General features: G+C 38.0%; 1 pseudogene; it reads right to left on the reverse strand.

Moving 5' to 3' along the window:
• Positions 1–8,635: 8,635 nt before the first annotated feature.
• Positions 8,636–10,573, reverse strand: LOC118712173 (annotated as a pseudogene).
• Between the last annotated feature and the right edge of the window lie 237 nt (positions 10,574–10,810).

Consider the following 10,810-nt stretch of genomic DNA (forward strand, 5'->3'; position numbering starts at 1 on the left):
CTAAGGAGAATCTGAGCATTGTAATTGGTTACTTTAGAACTTAATAATATATTGTCTTTCTTCTAGATAAAAGAAAACTGGTTCATAGAATTAAGCAAGTTGACCAATATTCCAGGTGGGCAAGGCAAAATATGAACCTGTACTTAAACTTACTCACATATCATTTTATTTATGCTATACTATTTCTATTGTTCCAGCTGGGGAACACTGTGCCCCTTCCCCCACTAACGTTCTGGGCACATCTCAGTAGGATTGATTCCTAATCATGAAATAAATACATGAAAGAGGAGATGCATCTAACATTTTCTCAGTCACTTCCCAACATGTTCTTTCAATTATACACCCAACAACCATGCATGAGAATTATCCCTTTTGCACTACTAACACTCGATATTCTAAAATTTTTTAATTTTTTTTCAATCTAGTATGTAAAAGGAGGTAAATGTATTTTTATTTAGTCACCAGTGAAATTGAATGTTTTAAAAATGTTTATTATGTATATTTTTTCTCCTTTGATTTGCTTTTTCATAACATTTATTCAAATTTATTGATATATCTTATTTCACATTATTTTTTGCACTTTGTATATTAGCTGAAACGAATAACATTCATCTATTTTACAGAGGAGTAAATTGGCAGCTAAGGAAATTAGTTTTCCAACTGTCATATACACAATTTTAATTTGATATCTTTGTGTAGCTATGCAAATGAGTGGCCAGATTATTATGATCTCTGAACACATAATAATCTGGCCACTCAGTGTACATTCTATATAATAAAAGGCTAATATGCAAATTGTCCCCTCAACCAGGAGTTTGACCAGCAGGCAGGCCAGTCAACTGCCCATGTCCCCTCCCCCTGGCCAGGCTTGTTGGACCCCAGCTATGCACAAATTCATGCACCAGACTTCTAAAGTATATATACATACACGTACACTGAGCGGCCAAATTATTATACATTCAGAGGTCATAATAATCTGGCCATTCGGTGTATATTTCATTATTTACACGCCACACATATAAATCCATTTCCCTTAAATCTTGTTTAAAAATAAATCATACCAAAATAGCAGAAATTTATACAGGATGGGGCAAAAGTAGGTTTACATTTGTGAATACGTGAAACACAATTTATTTTTGTATTATTATTTGTTATTTATTATATTATTTTTCATATGAAAAACTGTACACCTAGTTTTGCCCCACCCTGTAGACATATAAACATATGTTGTTTTTCTTATTAATAGCTATATTGAAAATAAATTTAATATAGAAGTTCTTTCTTTATTATAATTAATTGTTATGTTGATGATCAAAACTACATGAATAACTTCAATTTACTTAGACTTCAATGTTCTATTTATCACTTTGGCCTATGATATAGTTGCCATGGAAATTCATTTAGTTTCTTTAGTATGTCACATACTAATTTTGTTGAAAAAATAGTCTTCCCTTTTTTTTCTTTGATGTTCATCAGTTGTGTATTAAAATGCACATTTTATTTGTAAAAATGTGAACATACATTAAAGTGAAAAATGGATGAGTTGTTATTGATTTCCTATATTTAACTCAATATATAATATGTTGGCCATGGGCTGGAAGTGATAATTATGCTTTTTTATAATTTCAAAGAAATAAAGTCAACTTCTTTTAATAGGAATTAATAATTCTCTTCCAGTTTAGTATGCTTTTCCTTTAAACTTTGTGAAGCAATACCTAATTTAAAGTTTAATATCTTTCTTTTGTTTCTATAAGCAGCAGATGCTCAGGGCAACTATTTCCTACTATCTAATTCCTTAGTGACATTAATTATTCATCTGTAAGGAAGTTAGGGAACATTATCTTTCCAATTTCTGGCTTGCTTAATCAAATAGTTTAAACAAAAGATCCTTAAGTTAGCCAAAGAAAAATATTTAAACCCATAAAAGCATTGAGAAATATAGTGGCCACACATTGTGGACACTTGACTATTGTTCTGCCACATAAGTAATTTTGTGGAAAAATGTTACTGATAGGAAATAAATGATAACTGACTTAGTAACAGAGCTCAATTTGCAGAGATATTTAGCTTTGAGCCATGGAAGGTTGGCCTACAATGAAGAAATTAACTTCTTGCGTGTTTCTGTAATTCTCCAATCTCTCCATGTATCTAACTAGCGATCCTATGTGCAGGTTATGGAAAATAAGCTGGATGCTGATTCCACTTACATTTGAATCTCAGTGTTATTATCATATGTGCTTTTCAAAATCAATCTCAGGGAATTTCTCAGATATATCTGTGAGTAGGAAAAGACAAAACAGAAGTCATTTGATGACTATATCACTTCATACATTATCTGATCCATAGCTAAAAAAAAGAATTCATCCTGGGTTAAACAATAGTCAATTTTGTTGTCTCCTACAGCTGCCAAGATCAGAACTATTTCTAGTGTCAGATTCTTATGATTTAGTAACTCAAACAATATCATCAGTGCTCACTTGTTTTCTATGTCTTAGCTCTAATTTATTGATATTGTCTCTACTTGCAAGCAGTGTTCTTCTCAAGATAACATGAGGGTAGCAGTAATGTAGAACCTGGGACCTATTGTCTTGGCTATTACAAAAGAAGGGAAGAAACTTTTTATTACCTATGCAGCTAAGTAGCCATGATTGTCTCTGGCTGGATAAACTTTTTGCATATATTCTTCTATGAATCCATGACTAAGGTCAAGATTGTGTAATCTGATTAGTTTAGGGTTGAGTCACGTATACATCCTTGAAACAAGGGAGAGACTTACCAATCTTATTTCCTTTGAGGTGTTTTTAGTAGTCTGTATGTTAAACTCTAAATATGTGGGAATTTTCCAGCTATTTTTCTGCTCTTGATTTCAATGACTTCATTGTGGGCAGAGAATTTACCTTAAATGATTAATCCTTTTAAATGAATTCAGACTTGTTTTATGTCCCAGAATATGATCTGTGTCGGTGAAAGTTTTATGAATACATCAGAAGAATATGTATTCTGTTGTTGGATGAATTATAAATGTTAATTGGGTCAATTTATTTAATAGGTTTGTTGAACTGTAAGATAACTTTATTAATTTTCATTATATTTCTTTTTTTATTCAAATCCTGTTACCTTTAAAATAGTCTCATGGACCTTTATAAAAAAGTATTGCCCACCATTTATCTAAAACACAAGGAATCAAAGTTTGTGAACACATTGGCATTTTTTCAATTCTTATATAAATTGTGAACTACATCACGACCCATAAAGTCATTAGAATATGTAATGTGGAGGTTGGTTTGTATTTATAACAAATGCAACTTAATACATCCTGTATATTTAACAGTAGAATTTTTAGTTTGACAGTAAGAGATGCAACATGTTAATGGAAAATGGGTAAAGAATTAAGTTTTACAAAGCACTAAAATATTGGAAAAATTAAAGGGATCGTTTTTTATTTTTTAAAAAATATTTTTATTGATTTTAGTGTGGAAGATAGAAGTAAATAGTAACATCAATGATGAAAGAGAATTATCAATTTGCTGTCTCCTGCACAACCCTCACTGGAGATTTAGCACATAACCCAGGCATATGCCCTGACTTAGAATTGAACTGTGACTTCCTGGTAACCCTCAACCACTGAGCATTTTTTTTTTTTTTTTACATGGTGAAAGGGATTTTTTTTAATGTTTTACAAAATACATTTATAATCATATAGTGGAATTGTCACATGATGTTTGACTAATGAGAATGGACAGCTAGGGTTGTACTACTGTATCCAACAAAATTTTCTCTAGGTGTCTTGGTGAATATTCTTTATCTTCCTGATGACTTACTTCTCTTTGCCTTGGAAGTTCATTTCTCATGCCAGTCCCAAATAAACTCAAACTTTTTGTTCCTCACTCTCACAATTCTCACTTCATACTCTACGAATCTCTGACTTACATCCAATGTGAAATAAATCATTCTTGCTCTTGGTATCTACTGCTAAGTCTATGCTTCCTTTTGGCTCTGTCTTTTTTCTAGCCACCTGACATCTCACAGCAGTCTACATAGGCTCTCCTATGGTTGATGTTGCTGAAATTATGGGTTTCAGGACCTAGATCCTACAGTTGCTTCCACCTCTTTGTCTGACCTCCAACATAATTATAGTTCTGAATTTCTTTATTTGTTATTAATTTATTTTTTCTTTATTGATTAGGTATTACATATGTATTATTATGTCCTAATTGCTCCCCACCCCACCCCGCTCATGCCCTCACCCACCCTAGTGTCCATGTCCATTGGTCATGCTTATATGCATGCATACAAGTCCTTTGGTTGATCTCTCCTCTTTCCCCACTCTTTCCTGCATGTTTCAAACACCTTATATAGTTCTTCTAAAATGTGAGTGTAGTTAAGAGAAATAAATCGGAGTAGATGGTGCAGTTACACTCTATGTCAAGGCACAAAATAAAAAGTGGAGACATACAGAGTTTGGAAATCCTGTCTGATGTGAATTGACTACTGACATATCTATGCGATTTCTTCCCCTTTTATGTTCTCAATGCATCAGAAGGGTGGAAAACTGAAAAACACATTTCCCTGACTTCCTGGCTAGGTGAGCTGTAGCTTAGGGTCTGCCTAGAAGGGGCACTTGTGAGATTTAGAATATGGAGGAGAAAGAAAAGGCTTTGCCATTCTCTTGCGGCAGAATCTGGTAGAAATGCAGACTTTTTCAAATCACCTGCTTGCTGAGATCATTGACAGTGTCTAAAGTCATTTCTGCACCTCCTGATTTCCTGGAAGTGTCATGTTCTCACTGAATCATGCCCTCACAACACTTCTAGTTAGACTGATTTTTTTAAGTGACTACTTCTGCTTTAAATTTATTCCTATTAAAAATACTTATTGTAGTTGATCTTTTATAATATTTAGGAATCTGGGTGTTTTTTTTAGCCAGGATGTTATTTTTCTTCTTTGGTATTCTTGCATTTCCTATTTATAAATTTGAAATGCATGGCTATGTTATCACCATTTGAGTAATTAAATAAATTCCTACATAAATATTTAACATGTGAGTGTATAAAAGAGAGTATTGTGTATGTGTGTATGATATATATATATATATATATATATATATATATATATATATATATATGGAGAGAGAGAGAGAGAGAGAGAGAGAGAGAGAGGGGGGGGGGGGAGAAGAAAAGGAGAAGGGAGAGAGAGAGAAGGAAAAAGTCTTATGATAGATATAGTAGTGATATTCTAGGTTGCTATCGATCCGTTATTTGTATCTTATAGTTAATGATTCTCAAGGAATTGTGGTCAGCATTTGGGGCAGGCTCTTTTTGTAAAGGATTGTTTTTTAAAACAAAAAAATGTGTTATCCCTGGCCTCCACTTACTAAATGCCTACAACACCTTTATTTATTGTAACAACTCAAAATAGATTTTTAAAATTTCTCTAGTTGACAGAACCACTTCTGAATCACTATTCTGATCTATTACAAATTCACATCTTTCTAACAGTCTTAAGTGCATGTCTTTTCAATTTTATTCACCAACAGATTTTGTCAAATGATTTTTTTAAAATGCCAATGTATTATGTCTCCAGAAATCCCTGCATACCATTGCTGTCTTCCAATGTAAATAATGTCAGTGTGGCATAATGTGCATAATGTTCACAATAATCACGGCCTGACTCCTAATGAGCATTTTTTTTCTCTTGTAATCATTATAATTGAATGTTTTTAAATTAAATTTTACACAAATTAAAACAATATGGCATTTATGTCTATACAACTAGTAAATGTTTAAGAGTTTCCATTTTTCATAGTAATGAGAGTACAATAAAATATATAACTGCAAATAGCATATATTGGTGGTGGAGGGGTAAATTGGTCCAAAACTTCTGGATGACAAAAAATAATGTACATCAGCAACTTAAGATATATACTTTTGTGACAAATTGATTCCATTCTAGGAAACTATCATATCCTTATTGTCTGTAATATATACACAAGTTTAAGAACAAGGGCACTCATTCTAGTGTTATTTATAATTGAAACAACTTAATGGTCTGACTACATGGGAATGATCTAATGAATGAGGTTTTCATATGATGGAAAATATGCTTTATAAAATCCTATCATGGACAATATTAGATAAAAATATCAGGACAGCCCTAGCTAGTATGAATTAGTTGGCTGAGTGTCATCCCTTTCACTGAAAGGTTGCTGATTTAATTCCCAGTCAGGGCACATACCCAGGTTGTAGTTTGATCTGCATGACAACCAATCAATGTTTCTCTCCCTTGCCTTTACTCTCTTCAGAGAAAATCAGTAAAAACATATTTAAGTTTATATAGATATCAGGCTTTAAAATTGCATTTTAAAATGTCACCCAAACCATGCATAAAAGATATATAAGCAACAAAATCTTGTATAAAAATGCATTAATGCCCAGCCTCTGTGACTCAATGGTCCTGCACAAACCCATGCACCAAAAGGTAGCTGCTTCAAGTTCTGGTCAGGGAACATGTTCAGGTTGCATGCAGTAGTGAGCATGCAGGCTGCCAATTGATGATATTTCTCTCTCATTGACATTTCTATCTCTTCCTCTCCCTTACCCTCTCTCTAGTAAAATCAATAAAAAATACATATTTTAAAAAATAATGTAAGGTATTTGATAATGACTGTTGCCTACTCATTCCATTTGGTAAAAGAGCAAGAAGATGGGATAGTACATGTTTGAGTGAGCATTTACTAGCGTATCTGCAGTAAAACACATACTCTAACAAATGTAATGTATTCCTCACTTGTACCATATGAAAACTGAGTATTATACCCCAAAGCAACCCTAAGACACAATGATGCTCTGGGGATTTTAATGTCCTCAGACAAATCTGGTTAGTAACCTGAAATTATAATTGTGTAGTTAAAACTGTTGGGAACATCCAAAACACCACCAAAGGTGATGTGGGAATAATATGAGTAGCATAACTGGACAGTGATTTCACTTTGAAAGTGGCCAACTAATGATTTTTACTAAGAAGGACTGTGAATTAAAAGTGATCATTGTCTGGAAGAACTAGAGGACATTCCAAAGACCGCATAGTGAACAAACTTATCACCAGCAATGCCCAAAACAGAGACAGATTTTCCACTGGCCTTAGAGTGGTATCTCCTCCCCCTGACCAAACCTACCTCTTGCCTTTGCTTTGTTTCCATGCTGTCTCAGCAACATTCCTATTAGGAATCCAGTTTCCCCTGAACTAAAAACTGGGGTGAAAATTCGCTGGATGGAAAAGGGAATAATTCTAGTCATTTGGAAGGAATGTCCTTTTTGAAATTAATTTACTGGTGGATGGTTCACATAGTTTTTCCTCTTATGTGTTTGATGGCTGAGATTCAGCCAATCCAACATCTGTGAATGCTGCAGCACTGACATGAGGGTTTGAGGCATTGAGCTGATGCTGTTTTATGAGGTTTCTTTTTGAAAAATGAATTAGCCCTCAACTGCCACCATGCATTTATACTTATACTATCATCTGTATCTCCTGTGCGAAATCAGAGTCATCTCCTATGACTTTCCTACAACGAGCAAGTTATAGCTATCTATAATCCTAAACTGAATTATATAATCATAGTATCGGAAATGCCTTAATATTAATTTTTAAATGTCAGATATATTTCTACTCAAATGTAAAATTCCAGATAAATTTTTATTGTCTGGATTCCCTTGATGTGATAACATGAAACTGTGATGAATGGTTAATAATCTTCATGTACTCTGTGGTCTAAGTACATAATAGTATTATTTTGAGATTTATTTTTTCCTGCTAAGTCGCCTGATCATTTCAACTGCAATTCTATTTGATTACCTCCATACCAGCATTTGTTATGTGCTCTCAAAATGTCCTGGCATAACCTGAGTTATAAAGCAATGTAACAGCCCTGGCTGGGTTGGCTAAGTGGATAGAGCATCCGCCTGTGGACTGAGGGTTAGGGGTTCGATTCCAGTCCAGGGCACATGCCCAGGTTATGGGCTCAATCTCCAGTGTGGGGTGTGCAGCAGGCAGCCAATTAACTCTCTTTCTCTCTCTTCCTCTCTGAAATCAATAAAATATATTTTAAAAAATAAATAAAGAAAGCAATGTAACATCACAACAATCAACCATGTGCTACAGTCCATGAAATACAAGTATCTACCAGTGAGCATCATGGTCACAACAGTGGTGGTTTACTTGTTTGTTCTTAAAACTTTATTTTTTTCCCTACATGGTTTTATGTAAATTATTATAGGCCCAGAACACAAACTTTGTGCACTGGGAGGGTGTCCCTCAGCCCAGCCTGCCCTTCGGGGGATATTAGACTGCCAGTTTAGGCCCAATTCCACTGGCAGTCGGACATCCCTCTCACAATCTTGGCTGCTGGCTCCTAACCATTTGCCTGCCTGCCTGCCTGCCCGCCTGCCTAATTACCCCTAACTTCTCTGCCTGCTGGCCTAATCACCCCCAACTGCCCTCTGCTGGTCAATTTGGTTTGATTGGTTGGTTTCTATGCCAGTCAGCATCAAAAGCTCCATCTCTTAGGCAGCCATTGGCTCCTCGCAGCTCACCCAGATTTGGTTCTGATTGGTCAGTTTCTATGTCAGTCAGCATCAAAAGCTCTGCCTCCTAGGCAGCAATTGGCTCCTCACAGTTGACCCAGATTTGGTTCTTTTTTGGGGTGGAGTGGCGGTGAAGGGAAGGGTGGGTTGTTTAAGTGGTTATTACAGGAGTCAAACCACATAAGTGGTTTAGACCCTGGGAATGCTACCTTTCGATGTTGATCACAAAGCCCCCACGGCTGGTCCTGGTGAGCCCCAAGGTCAGAAATGAAACTGAAAGGCCTTGGTCACAAGCTGCTTCCAGGCGTGCAGCAGGGAGGAGATGTTCATGATGTGCCAGATCTCTCCATTGGACACCACCGAGGTCTAGTAGGACATTAGCTGCATGCCTGCCTCTTCCAGGAGCCCAATCATGGTAGGCAGCATGGCAGGGTTGGAGGGCTGAGCCTGGAATAGGATCAGGGACAGACCCCTGTGGAGAGGCACTGCTGGTCTGAAGGCAGCTCCATTGAGTGCCTGCAGCACAGGTGTGGTGCCCTGGATAGCACCTGCCAGGGCCACACTCAGGAGGCCTTCCCTGCATCCTTGCTTTCCTGGAACAGTAGGGTTATGGGAGGTGGTTACATCGAAGCCAGCCTTCTTCACGAGCAGCTTGGCTTTCACCAAGTTCACATACAAATGATTAGCAGCATCTTTGAGGAGGCCGACAATGACTGTGGGGCTCCGGCAGTTCCTGGCATTCTTCAGGAATAAACCCTGCTTTACCACCTGAATAGTCCCTTTGGGGGACCCTGCCAAGGCTCACATCAGAGTCCCCAGAGCTTCTGCCAGACTGATCCAAGGTTTGGTGTGCAGAGAGAAGCTGCTGGTAAAGGCCTGTGTATTCATTTTCCCACAAGGGCTCTCTCCTTCACCATGTCCACAAACTGGACAGCGATCTCCTCCCTGCAGCTGCTCTGGGCTTCCTTGGTGCTGGTGCTGAGGTGTAGGCAGCTGATGATGTTCTCATGGTCCACCAAGGCATGGTCCATTGGCTGCTCCTCCGTTAACATGTCCTGTCCTGTGCCCGCACACTGCCCCAATTGCAGGGCTCAGAGCAGTGTTCCCTCATCCACGATCCCTCCATGGGCATAGTTTACCACATGCACGCCCTTCCTGCACAGGGAGAAGGTGATATAGTTTAGCAGGCCTGTCAAGGAGGGCAGGTGAGAGGTGTGCACAGTGATGAAGTCACAGAGGGACCAGATCTCCTCACAGAGGGGTCAAATCTCCTCCAGTTGATTGCTGAAGAAGGCCAAGACCTCTGGTGAGATGATGGGGTCGTATCCTACAGTTTTCATTCAGAAGGATGGCCACCTCTCTTCCAATCCTCCCAGGCCAAGAATTCCCAGGGCCTTGCCATTCAACTTGGTTTCCATGAACTTCTTTTGGTCCCATTTGCCATCCTTCATTGAAGCCCTTGCCTGGGGAATCTGCCTGACACATGATCATCTTACAGGTGAGCTCTGCTGGTGGCCGATTGGAGCATAAGGCCTTCACAGTCCTGCAGCTCGGCTATCAGCTCCTCTTTGCTCAGGTTCTGCTTCTCCACCACCTGAAGCTCTCCATCTTGCTGCATCTTCTGGCAGCAAGGGTCCAGGCTGTCACTGATGAGTACTTTCTGTAGATCTGCAAAGGCCATTGCTGGAGCCGGCCTTAGGATTGACCACTCTCTAGGCCGCCAGATTTTGTTCTGATTGGTCAGTTTCTATGCCAGTCAGCATCTCTGGGCCTATCAACAGGGCCTGATAAAAAAGGCGGGGTTGATCAGCAGCTCTGGTGGAGTGCTGGAGAGAAATGGAGGCACGGCTGCTGGCCACACTGTGAGAGAAAGAGGAAGGCAAGTGTTGGTCAAAAGCTGCCACAGAGGAACGGATCAGTCCCTGCTTCTTTCTTCAGGCCTCTCTTTGGCCCTGATTCGCAGCCCCCGCAGCAGTCACTGCTGGGGCGCCAGGCCTGCAGTAGAATCAGGTGACCCAGCACTGACTTCCAGGTCTGGTCGAGCTTAGGTTATAAAGGTGTTACACTTTCGCTCTTTATTATAGAGATTAGCTGTTTTGAGGTTTATACAGGCACATTGCCTATCAAAATCTTAAAGATAAAATTGGAAAAGGGGAAATTTTATTCATAAAGGAAAACCTTATGACCATTCAATGGAATGAACACATTAATAAATAAATTGTTACTTTCCT

Source organism: Pipistrellus kuhlii, unplaced genomic scaffold, assembly GCF_014108245.1.
Source record: "Pipistrellus kuhlii isolate mPipKuh1 unplaced genomic scaffold, mPipKuh1.p scaffold_m20_p_1, whole genome shotgun sequence".
NCBI lineage: Eukaryota > Metazoa > Chordata > Mammalia > Chiroptera > Vespertilionidae > Pipistrellus > Pipistrellus kuhlii.